The 13308-nt window shown below is 38.4% G+C and overlaps 1 long non-coding RNA gene across 1 annotated transcript in view; it reads left to right on the forward strand.

Moving 5' to 3' along the window:
- Positions 1-13269, forward strand: part of LOC116597706 — a 56292-nt gene extending 43023 nt beyond the window's left edge. The window contains exon 5 of the long non-coding RNA XR_004288749.1: positions 13233-13269. This is a non-coding gene — a long non-coding RNA (uncharacterized LOC116597706). The remainder of the gene's footprint in view (positions 1-13232) is intronic.
- Positions 13270-13308: the final 39 nt, after the last annotated feature.

The raw sequence follows: 13308 nt of genomic DNA on the forward strand, positions 1-13308 counted from the left end.
TCTTCTGTATTTGTTTACAAGAGTGAACTCTGGAACTAGATTGATTGCACTCAAATGCTAACTTTGCCACTTAGCTGTGAGACTTTGCATGTTACTTCACCTGTTCTCTGATTCAGTTTGCCCACCTGTAAAATGGGGATAGTAATAGTAATAATAATACTACCAGCTGTCTCATAGGACTGTTGTGAGGATTAAATGAGCTATGCTGTCATCATGTCTGGAACCACATAGTAAAGCATTCAATGAATTGTCTGCTATGTCATTATGTGAGAAACCGGATTTTCTGTACTACACAGACTCCAGAAGCCACATCACAATAGCTTGTTAGTGACCTTCATTTCCTCTCCTCGAAATGCCATTTTTCCATTTAAAATATAATGCATAGCAGAAATCCTAATAACACTAGCCGACATAATTGAAGGATTCTTATGTACCGTGCACATGCTTTATACATATTATCTCACTAATCATCTCAGTTACTCTTTGAAGCTGATGCTGATTTTCAGATGCAGTGACAAATGCTTAGAGAAACTAAACAACTTAACCAAAGTCCAACTAATAAGTGGCAGAACTTGAACTTGAAAGCAATCCTGCTCATCAGAATATGTGTAGAAAAGGAGAGAAGATCCAAATATTGCTCGTGGTTTTCTCTGGATCATAAAATTAGGAGTGATGTTATAAAATGTCTCTACATTTATCTCTGTTTTATGTAATAAGGACATATTACTTTGATAATGTTATTTAAATCTCTTTCAAATTGTGTCGATATTAACATTTCTACTTCAAAATGAATAATAGTTACTTTATTGCTCGCTCCTTTGAACTAAAAAGTAGTCTATCTTTGAATCAGTCTTTTTATCCTTTGGACAAAGCAGTTCTATTACAGCTTTCTAAAAATGAATAGAGTGTTTTAGAATTTGAATTTCATCTACTTGTTCTTAGCACAAATGTAACATGCACAGATCCTTTAAAAATTCAAGTTAAAATCCAGCGTTCGTTTTAACTTGGCATCAGAAAGTCTCCTTGCTCTTCCCCTGTATGTCTCTAAGGGAAGTGCCCTCAGGAGTTCACATGGGGATCAGCAACAGAGAAGAGAGGCCTAATGGAAGCAGAAATGGTCTAGTGACATTCAGAGGAGGCTGGTTTGTCCCTCAGTCACTTCCCAGAACTTAAACGGAATGGGGAAGAGGAAAGAAAAGCAGAGTGTGACAGACCAGATTCATGCATGGTCAGCTAACATTTAGCCTAGTGCCTACTAGATCCTAGGTGCTTTCACCATGTTATCCCATTCTGTTTCCCAAGACGGGAGTGAAGTAAGTATGGTCAGTCCCACCTTACACGTGAGGGCAATAAAGCTCAGAGATCAAGCGGCTTACTTGAAACCATGCAGTTGGTAAGTAGTGGACAAGGGATTTGAAACCTGGTCTTGACCCTACTCTTTCCCTCTATATAATGCTGCCAACACATTCATCATTCGTAATGCCCAGAAGTTTTTGGTTTTTTTTTTAAAAGGCAGTTAATCTGCTAATTACTATTATATATAAGAAAGTACCCATAAATCAGAATATTGTAACAAAAAAGAATTAGAAAAAAAAGAAGTATGGGTCTGTGTGCGCATCAGCTCTGTAGCTCTGTACTTCCTTCGTATTTTTGTTGTTGTTGTTGTTGTTGTTTTACATAAGAACCTATTCTTTGATTGCATGTTTCAGTTCAGGATAGTGTTTACTAGACCTATGGTTCTTGCTATAAACTACAAGGCAAATTTTTATTTAATGACTTATGGTAAGTAGGTCTCATTTATAAAAACAAATAGTTGGGCCCATAATATTACTGCAGCTAGAACCACAATCCACAGACTTGCTAATTATTTTCTCCTCTGAGGTCTCTGGAAAGGTGAGGATAACCAATCCCATGACCCATTTCTCTAAGGCTCTCATCATCTTTGACGTTTCTGTCAATTTATTATTCAATATATCTGTCAACATGGAGATTACACAGAGAAGAGTGTGGACTTAGATTGCTTTCAGAACTTTATGAGGATAAGGACGTTTAAACAATGGAATATGTTACTGAAGCATGTTATGAAGATTTTTTTTTTTTTCCAAGAGGCTGAGCTGTCATTTGCCTGGAATGGTTCAGGACAGCTCTGCCTGGAGGCAGGACTATGGACTCATTAACCTCCTAGCCCTGCAACTCTGTCAATCTCAATTCTCTCCACGGTTTCAATCAGATACAGCTGCCTCCAGTTTCATTCTGGTTGGTTTTCGTGGGGCTGTGTGCTCTTGCAATTTTCTGTATTTCAGGGGAAAAAAGCATCTTCAATATGTGTCTGTAGCTGTGCATGAGGTGGTGTGCATGGTGTATCTTTCCTTACCAAAAGGCTCAGCATAAAATGTATTAATAGATGAGTGCACTGGTATAGAGAAAAGCGCCGTGTGCCAAATATAGATGACTCTTATTATTTCTCTTTGCATATAGATGAATACACAGCTGTGGTGCTCTCAGGAGGCCTAGGAGTCGACTTGGTCCAAAGGAATGACTGTGCTATTTTTGCTCTTTCCCTCACATTATTTCTCAAGGCTTGAGGGAATTTAAATGTGACTTACTTGGCAATGACAAGTCTCTGTCCCCTCGGTGCCTTCCGAATGAGATCATTTACACAAGTCACTTCACCATAGCTCATTCTATTTCTTCATACAGAAACAATATCACTTAGATAGAACCTAGATTTCAAGAAAGGACAGGCCCCCTCCCCACCAAAAAAAAAAAAAAAAAAAATGGCTACTTTGAAACATACTACTGTTAAATTCATAGTACTGGTGTGATAATTCATTAAATTATATGTTTTCTAGAAGAGGCAAGGATCACTCAATAAAACCTCAGTATTACTAATGAAGAAACAGAGGCTCTGAGAAGTTAAGTGGCGTGGATAGGCTCTCTCAGTGAAATGATGGCATTTCGGAGACAGGGACCCAGCTTTTTGGTGTTCTGGCCCAGAGCACAGACCTCACTGCCTTACTCAGGTTCCTTTGCTCTTCCTAATGAAATCGATTTTAGCAAAAGCAATAAAATCTCTTCTCCTGAAATGTTATGCAATCTTATCATGAAGTAGAATTTTGAAACAAATACATTTATTAATACACATATCTGTTATGCCTTATGATTCTTAAAGAATTCTGTTACTTGTGAAACAGTGAAATTTATCCCTTTGTGGAAACCTATTACAATGGAGACAAGCAGTAGTCAAGCCAAGCTTAAAATACACAGGGAAACAAATTTGGAGAAAGTGGCCATTCAGTTGTTCTACTCTATAGAAGGAATAATAAAGGCCTTGGAGAGAGGTGGGGAAATGGATAGAAGCAATTGCACTTTACAGAGTGGGCACTTAATGAATGTTTTCAAATTTAATAAGTGAATTCACTTAAAGGAACTTCTAAGTTTGTAAGCCATTTTTACAAGTGCTTTGAGAGATTCTGTGATTTCTTAATGTACATATGTGTATTTATGGCAGAATATGTTTAAATGGAAATCAGGACAACTTTGAGCAAATTTAATCTGACTAACCAAAATTTCCTTGATGTCTCTTTTGAATTTGAGGAAATTGTGCAATGTTTGTATCAAGATTGAATCTGGCCATTGTCGTGGTACAGTGCTGTCAATCCTATTGGCTACCACTGTTTACATACAACACTTGTAGGGAGATGGATCAATATTTCTAATGAGAGAGTACAAGAAAATATAAAACGATCTATTTCTCACTTAGGCAACCAAAAAAAAAAAAGTAGTTTACTGAATTTCTCATTCATTCTTTCAATAAATATTTGTATCTCATGCTTACTACAATGGGCAGTATGGAAGAACGGGGATTCTGGACTCAGAGTACCGAGGTTCGTGTCCTGGTTTTCTATTTATTAGATATGTGATCTTGGAGAATTTGTTCCTCAGTTTCCTCATTTGTAAGATGGATGTAATAAGCAATACATTTTGTTATAGGTTAAGTGACTAATATTGATAAAGCATTTAGAAGAGCATAGGGAAAGGATAAATTAATGATAGCTGCTGTTGGTAATATTCTGCGTTGTGGACTACAGAGGAAGGATTTATATAAATAGATTAGCTCTGTCCTCATGGAGAGAAAGGTTAGGAGGGAAATAGTCATTAAATAACTAATTGAACAACTTTATAACTTTACACTTACATTAAGTGCTAAGGACAATATAGTGTGAATAATAGAACACAGATGTAACATTTCTCTAAACAAGCATTCATGTTTCATTTTCTTCTATTGCAACCAAGTAAAACCACACTTCACTTTGATATTCCACACCCTGGTGACTGAGTCTCAACATCTTTGATATTTCTAGGGTAAATCATACCCTTTCAAGTTTTTTACATCAGAATTTTACATCAGGAACATTGTGTTGAACAGATACCCTTGAAATAATGTATTTTCCCATTATTCTTCTCATTTCTTTATGACCACTTAGAGTTTTAAGAGAGCATTCCTAATTTCATGTTGCAACATTCCTTAAAGCAAAACTCTTTGTGATACTCCAGAGACCTTCATGCTGATCAAGACAAGTACTTCTGGGAAGAAATGAAAAGACCAACTGCCAGTGTTTGTTGAAGAGGAACTTAGTTGTTCCTCACATTCTGCAACAGATGGCATTGACAGCCTGATGGAGGAGGAGGAAACATACATTCCCGTTCACCCAACCACTGTGCGCTCACTCCACGACACCATGACAGAATTACATATTCTTTTCTTCTTCTTCTTCTTCTCATCCCTCTGCTCAGCCTTCTAGAAGTGAGCTGACTTGGATGATCTCCAAAACTATTAGCCAGATATCCCTTATACGCACGTGGCATTTTGGCCCCTACTCAGATATCAAAAGATGTTTGAGGCAGATTTTGAATTCCTATTTAAATGAATGTCAGCTTGTTCCACAGACAGCTCATCTAGACAAGGATTTTAAAAAGAAAAGAAAGCTGTCAAAGCATCTTCAAGAAGTCAAGCTTATTTCTCTGATTTTCTTTTCTTAAAAAATAAAACAACACGATTCTCACTAATTAGGATTCCCCCAAATCAAGACTGGGCAAGGAGTAAGCCCAAAGTCCCAGAGTTATTAAAAATTATTCACGTTACCTTCAACATCTGTATTCATGACCAGTCTTATTTCTGACACAAGATACAGGGATGGTTTGTTCCAAGATACAGGGGTGGTCAAAATATTTTATTGCCTTTTTTTTTTCTCCTTCTTGCAACAACATGGATATTCCTTAAGATAGGTGAATAGGAAACTTTGGACTCACCCTCTTAAGTGGAAGACAGAGATAACAAAAGTTCAGGCGGCCTACAATGCGGGGAGGTGCAGTCCAGGACGGCCCGGGTTATGGAGTGAAGTGTTAAAGCGATTCCGCCGTGTGGTGCTTGACTGCACTAAAAATAGGTAACCCTGAACTGTCCTGCAGTTGAAGGACAAGATAAAAATAGGAAATAAACTTGAAAAATAATTGTATAAATAGAGTACTGGGATTAACAACTCAACCCACAGGATCGAATTCACTAATAAGATTTGTTATTTTTATTGAATGCAAAAGATCAGGGGCCATTTAGATATTTAAGGGAAATGTTGGTTATCAAAGTATTCTGAATTTAAAATGACTGACATTCAAACGGTGATAACTTACACTATTATTTGGAATAGGGTTTCTTTAACCTTTTTAGCCAGGATATCTTTTTATGTCATTTAATGATACTTGTCCCACTTTTCTAGAAACAACTATACAAAAAAGGAAACAAAGAAACTCGGATATTCTCTATCAGATGGATAGATGTAACTCGTCTTGCAGAGGGACCTCAGACCGAGCAGCGATTTGGAGTGCCGCAGCTTTGCTCTTGGGCTCAGTTTCCAGTAAATAGAATGGAGAAGAGCCGAACACAGGGAGGAGTTCAGTATTCATTTAGCTACTACAGAGGCAATATCAAACGGTTTAAGATTCTTCATATCTCCTTAAAAGACAATATTTAAAGTTTAAAGATTCTGTTTTAGAAAAATCTATCCTGGGGTGCCTGGGTGGCTCAGTGGGTTAAAGCCTCTGCTTTTGGCTCCCGTCACGGTCCCAGGGTCCTGGGATCGGGCCCTCTCTGCTCAGCAGGGACCCTGCTTCCTCCTCTCTCTCTGCCTACTTGTGATCTCTGTCTGTCAGATAAATAAATAAAATCTTAAAAAAAAAAATCTATCCTGGGTTATTCACTCTTGGCCCATATTTTAGCCCTCTCCTGTTTCTGCCTCTGTGTTTCCATCAAACATACTATCAGTTCTTAGCCCTGCCTTTCTTTCCTCCCTGTTCTCTTCCCATGCCCGAGCCATAACTCTAGGGCCAGAACTCTCAGTTCACACTTCAGTTTTGGCAAAGGATCCTTAACTTGTGGATTTCTGCTTTTGTCCACTTCTGGCAGGTTAACTTAAATATATAATTATGTCATTTTTCTGCCCAGAGAATGAACTTTAAATCTTAGCCTGGAATTCCAGATTTTCTAAACCTGCTACTCATTTTTAAAAAGTAAGTAAGTATACATTTGTTTCTATTTAACCACTTTATTAATTAATTTTAACCCAGGGTCCACCGTCCAATTCATAGCATAGAATAATAAAATATTGCCAATAATTTACCATGTGCTCTTTGCTACCCTGACCCCTTCTTCTTCCCTCTCAGAGGTAACCATTGTTCTAATTTTGGTGTTTTTCATGCCTTACCTTTTAAAAGTTTTACCACATATATGTACATATAAATAATAAATCTTTGGGGCTCCTGCGTGGCTCAGTCCATTCGGCATGTAGCTCTTGATCTCGGCTTTGGTCTTGATCTCAGAATTGTGAGTTCAAGCCCCATGATGGGCTCCATGCCCAAACAAACAAACATATAAATAAACTTTAATTTTATAAAAAGGTTATCATGCTATATATAGCTTTCTATGGCTACCTTCAGTTTTGTTTTTGTTTTTTTTCCTTAACATTTGGTTACTAAGACACATTTGTATTATTGCATGTAATTACAGTTAATTAATTTTCACTTTTGTATGATACTTTATAGGCCAAATATATCACAATTGGCTTTAGGGTTGTTCCTTTTTTTTTTTTTTTTTTTTTTTTTTTTGATTACCAAAGTGTGCAAAGTGTATTGCAGACATTCTTGAACATGTCTCCTGGAAAGCATTCCTGCTCCAGTCTCTCTTGGGTGTATGCCTGAGAGTGAAATTGTTGAGTTTTAGGTGTACCAATAAGGATCCTGGCAGGAACAAGATCAAATTGTGTAATTGAGGAAAGTTTAAGAAAAGACCTGTTACAGGATGATGAAGCACACTAGGAGGAGCAAGGGCAGGGAGCCATAACCATCTCTATCTCTGGAGAGGCACTGGGGAGGGGGTGATTATTTGAGCCTAAAGGGGGCAGCTGCAGCTGTAGGAGAAGATTACCCAACAGAGGTCTTTAATTTTTTTCAAGGAAACAACAGCTTGGCAGAGAGGGAGTTGATCTCACAAAAAACCCTGACCTCACTCTCTACCCTTCTCTCCAGTGTTTTGCCATGATCTCTCATTGGCTGAACCAATGAGAAGTCAGAATTCATGAGAAGTCAGAATGCAGGAGAACCCACTGACGATGTCTGCAAAGGTCAGCTTCTAAGAATACAGAGCAGGTTAGAGAAGGCCGGACACTGGATCTAGAGAGGTAAAAGGATATATGCAAATGTTAAACATTTACATAATTCCATCATATTTTCCAAAGTGTTTGTACCAATGTACACTCCCAAATGGCAGTACAGAAGATACTCTGTTGATCATATCCTTTCAAAACTTAGTATGGTTAAACTTCTGAATTTTTGTTGGTAGCTTCAAATGCTACCTCCTTGTGGTTTTGAGGTATATTCCCTCTATTACTGATGAAGCTGAGCTGTTTTTCATGTTTATTAGCCAGACACATCAATTCTTCTGTAAAATTCCCATTCATGTATTGTGGAACTTAACAAGTGTATTCTAAAATTTAAATAGAAAAGCAAAGAGTCAGGAATGGCCAAGACGGGGTACCTGGGTGGCTCAGTGGGTTAAGCCTCTGCCTTTGGCTCAGGTCATAATCTCAGGGTCCTGGGATCAAGCCTGGCATTGAGCTCTCTGCTCAGCGGGGAGCCTGCTTCCTTCTCTCTCTCTGCCTGCCTCTCTGCCTCCTTGTGATCTCTCTCTCTGTGTCAAATAAATAAATAAAATCTTTAAACACACACACACACACACACAACTTAAAGAATAGGAAACGGGCTACCTTGGTGGCTCAGTCAGTTAAGGGGCTGACAATTGATTTTGTCGCAAGACATGATCTCAGGGTCAGGAAATTGAGCCCCGAGTGAGGCTCCATGCTGGGTGTGGAGCCTGCTTAAGATTCCCTTTCTCCCTCTCCTTCTGCCCCTCTCCACCCTTCTCCTTCCTCTAGAAGGAGAAGAAGAAAAATAGGAAATAATAAGCTACAAACGTGAAAAAGATATTTGCAATACATGGCATGAAAAATGGCTAGTGTCAAGAATATGTAAAGAATCCCCCCCCCAAAAAAGGACATATGATCCAGTAGAAAAATAGGCAACATAATTTTCTAGCACCCTTTTCTTTTATGACCATGTTTCATGAACTCTAGCTGGTTTATAATTCTTAGAGCACTGTAATTTTGTCTTAGTTATCTTTGTTTCCTTATCACTCTGCTAGTGCCTGATAGAAAACGAGCATTCAACAAATGCTCATTGAATAAATGAGCAAACTTGCCACTCTGGAATAATGTAAGTTCCATTAGTAAGACTCACCATATACATAACCACTTTCAGGGTCTCTGCTCACATTTTCAGCTTGGACACTTTTGTTCCTGTATTTACATTACCAACTTCTGTCCATCTTTGGAGGTCTAGATCACCATCCATCTTTACATAATAAAGCCTTCACTGCCTCTTCTGTCAACCAGATGTTCTTTTGGGACATCTCCTGCACTTGAATTATATTACTTCATATTTCTATCTCTGGGCCACTTCTCTGAAATTCTGAACTCCTTGAGGACAAGGGCCACTCTCTTCTAAAGTATCCCTCACAGTTCTATGAGGTACTCAATTCATATTTAGTGGAGACATGTCACAACATCAAGTAGAAATTTACAGCCATCCTTCATGTATCAAAATGGTGGAAACACTGGTAACTTCATTTTGAGTTTTCCCAGTTTCAGGCATTAGAGATCAGGTTACAAAGGCTAGGGATATACTCCATAAGAAATAGCTTGTTGGAAAGGAAAAACAACAGCAACACAAAAACTTGGTGATGATTGATTGTTCAAGCACAAATTTGTGACTGGAGACAGGCAGCAGAGCATAGTGGAAAAAAATTAGGGCCTTGGAGTCAGACATCTGTCTTTAACCTTAGCACCACCCTAGGTGAGGGCATGCCTTAGCTGTTCTAAGCTTGTGAGTAAAATGGGATGACAAAACTTACCTCAAAGATCACCCAGCAGATTAGTGGTGCATAGATGATACTTAACACATTTTATTTTCCTTACTTCTCTCCTCCCTCTTACAAATAATGCTATCTTCAATCAGATCTTGGAGTGTATGTTTTTTTTAGTTAACACTTAACCATCAAACCTTTCAAGAAACTTTGCTAACAGCAAGTTGTTCTTGTCAAATGAATGGTTGCATTACATCATCTCCCCTGACTTGGCTAAAATTCTTAATTAGTGAAAGGGAAACCAATGACCAAAAATTAAGTCTCTCCCTCCCCACATTATATAGTGCAGCTGGTTGCTCTAACAGGAGTATCTCAATAATGCATTTCCCAACTTTATTATTAATAATTTCAAAAATACTGGAAAAGTCAAAATCATCTATAATTATAATGCATATACCTCCCACCTAGATTTAACAATTGTCCTAATAATTATCATAATAATAATGCTGAGGTTAATGAGGACATTAGAAGAATTTTTTTAATTTTTTATTAACATACAATGTATTATTAGCCCCAGGGGTACAGGTCTGTGAATCGCCAGGTTTATACACTTCATAGCACATAACCTCCCCAATGTCCATAACCCAACCACCCTCTCCCTACTCCTCCCCCCAACAGCAACCCTGTTTGTTTTGTGAGATTAAAAGTCTCTCATTGTTTGTCTCCCTCCCGATCCCAACCTGTTTCATTTTATTCCTTCCCTACTCCCCAAATATCCCACATTGCCTCTCCAATTCTTCATATTGGGGAGATCATATGATAATTGTCTTTCTCTGATTGACTTATTTTGCTCAGCATAATACCTTCCAGTTCCATCCATGTCATTGCAAAAGGAAAAGATACTGTTTCTTTTGATGACTGCATATTATTCCATTATATGTATGTATACATACATATATATATATACCACATCTTCTTTACCCATTCATCTATTGATGGACATCTAGGTTCTCTCCATAGTTTGGCTATTGTGGACACTGCTGCCATAAACATTCGGGTGCATGTGGCCCTTCAGATTACTACATATTTATCTTTAGGGTAAATACCCAGTAGTGCAATTGCTGGGTCATAGGGTAGCTCTATTTTCAACTTTTTGAGAACCTCCATGCTGTTTTCCAGAGAGGCTGCATCAGTTTGCATTCCCACCAACAGTGTAGGAGGGTTCCCCTTTCTCCACATCCTCGCCAGCATCTGTCGTTTTTTAGCCATTCTGACTGGTGTGAGGTGGTATCTCACCGTGGTTTTGATTTGTATTTCCCTGATGCCAAGTGATGTGTCTGTTGGCCATCTGGATGTCTTCTTTGCATAAATGTCTATTCATGTCCTCTGCCCATTTCTTGATTGGATTATTTGTTCTTTGGGTGTTGAATTTGATAAGTTCTTTGTAGATTTTGGATATTAGACCTTTATCTGATATAGAAGAATTTCTTATGTATATTATTTACTGATGATTTGAAGGTATCTAAAACCCACCAGTAAAAGTTACCCAAGGGGTTTCTTCACTGTGAACTCTTCAGTGAACCTTTCCCCATTCATCACAGGAGGGTTCTTCAGATGGTGAACTATCAAAGAGAACAAAATTTGGGCTACTCTTTTCCATAATGCCACTTCCTGGTTTCTTGACTTGCTGGGCCTTGGCCTGCTCTTTCTCTTTTCCCCACAAGTACATACTCCTTCTTGCTTCCATTTACTCCTTCCAAATTTTTATGAAACAGTGGGGTTGCCAGATTTAGTACAGAAACATATAGGACATCCAGTTAAATTTGAATTTCTGGGATGCCTGGGTGGCTCAGTTGGTTAAAGCATCCAACCATTGATTTTGGCTCAGGTAATGATATCAGGGTCCTAGGATTAAGCCCCACATCAGGCTCTGTGCTCAACAGGGAGTCTGAGATTCTCTCTCTCTTTCTCTGCCCTTTCCTCTTAAAACAGACAAATCTTTAAAAATTTTTTAATTTAATTTTAATATTTTTTTAGTGTAAGTCTAATCTAAATATTGCCTGGGACATACTTATACTGAAAATTAATACATTATTTATCTGAAATTCAAGTTTCATTTGAAAATCTGTATTTTATCTGACAACTTTATTGCATAGATGAGTTCAAAGAGTGTTTGAGGGGGCTGTGGATCTTTTTGATATTTGGGCTCTTAGACTCACAAGTCTAAAGATAAAGTGAGAGAGGAAGATAGAGAAAGGGAGAAAATATTTCTGCACCACAAATAATAAGGGGATGATTGAGCTAGAATTGTTCTGAGCTAGCTGGGAGTTAGAGTGTCTGAGGTATTTTTGTGTTGGACCTAGTAAGTAAAATAGTCCTTGGGACTCTAGGGAAAATAGGGTATGTGGATCTGAACAGATTGGATTTATGATTAGGGTTAAAGTCATACATGTATGAGTTGGTTTAAGAACATGTATTGCATCTATTGCCACATTAATTCTGCAAACTCAGAGATAGCTAGCAGGTAGCATTTATGGCTTACGCATTGGCGTCAGTGAGGGCATGGCCATGTGGCCCTTCTGATGTTACCTGTAGTTGCTCAGGTCTGGAGTTCTGACTGTTGAGAGCTCTCGGCTGGCCGCAGCTAAGAGCTCTGCTCCTTGCATCTCTCATTCTCTTCTGAGGACCATCCAGCTCGTTCAGATGTCTTTCTCACAGCAGCATTCCAGGCACAGGGAGAGCATGCAAACACATGCAAAGTTTTGAGGCCTACTGCCCAATTGGTACAATTTTTACCTTATTTTATTATTCACAAAACCTACTTATACAGGTGGGGAAAGGGCTTTGTCTCTTTACTGAGGGAAATTGCAAACAGCAAAAGGTGTGGATGCAGGTGAGTAAAGAACTGGGGCCACCACAATGATCTGCCCCAAGGAACAAGGGTAGGTAGGGACATAAAAATCAGTTAGCAAGTAAAGAAGTCACTTGTTTTGAAAACTATAAGTTTGGAATGTAGCACTTCTCTTTCTCCAAGATGAGTAATTTGCAAGACTTCCAAATGAATCTCTCCAGTTTGTGAAGCAGAAATGCCAACAGCTCTACACAAATTACCAGAATGTTTCACAATTCCTCTCGAAATACCTGTCAGGAAAGTTCTTCTGAGGGAGCACATGGTGGCATTTTTCTTGCCATAAACAAAATCTATCCATCCATATGAAGAGTCTGAGGTGTTAAAAATGAAAGCTTGCAAGAAAGTGGTAACACTGAAAAGGAAGACCAACTAAGATCCAGAATAAGTAGATCACAGTGTTGTGTTCCTTGAAATCTAGCACCTTTTCTTCATCATTGGCAAAGTTCGGCAGTTGGAAAGAGCATACTGAAAATTAGATGTGGGGCCTCATCTGCCACTTGTTTGCTTGTGTGACCTCTGTAAAGTAGCAATCCCTTTGTCTACTTTTGTGTTCCATAAGTACCTCAAATAATATGAAAATTATGCATAAACTCTAACACACCAAATAAATGAGCTATTTTTACATCAGAAATAATCTAAGAAAAAAGCATTCTGCCCATGGAAATCTTCCTTGTGACCTCTAATTGCAACCTCTCTTTTCTTTCAAGTCATTTATCAGAATCAATAGATAGTAAAAATGATGAATCTGATTCTCAGCTTTTTACATTTATTGTGTCTACTTGTAGTGGGTACAAAATGAGCTGGCACTAGACAAATAATTGTGTAATTTGGGACTCTTTTGGTTTCAAGTGCAGGCAGCTTCAGGTCTCCATAAAAGACTGGTCTCGGGGCGCCCGGGTGGCTCAGTGGGTTGAGCCGCTGCCTT

This window comes from Mustela erminea, chromosome 8 (assembly GCF_009829155.1).
Source record: "Mustela erminea isolate mMusErm1 chromosome 8, mMusErm1.Pri, whole genome shotgun sequence".
NCBI lineage: Eukaryota > Metazoa > Chordata > Mammalia > Carnivora > Mustelidae > Mustela > Mustela erminea.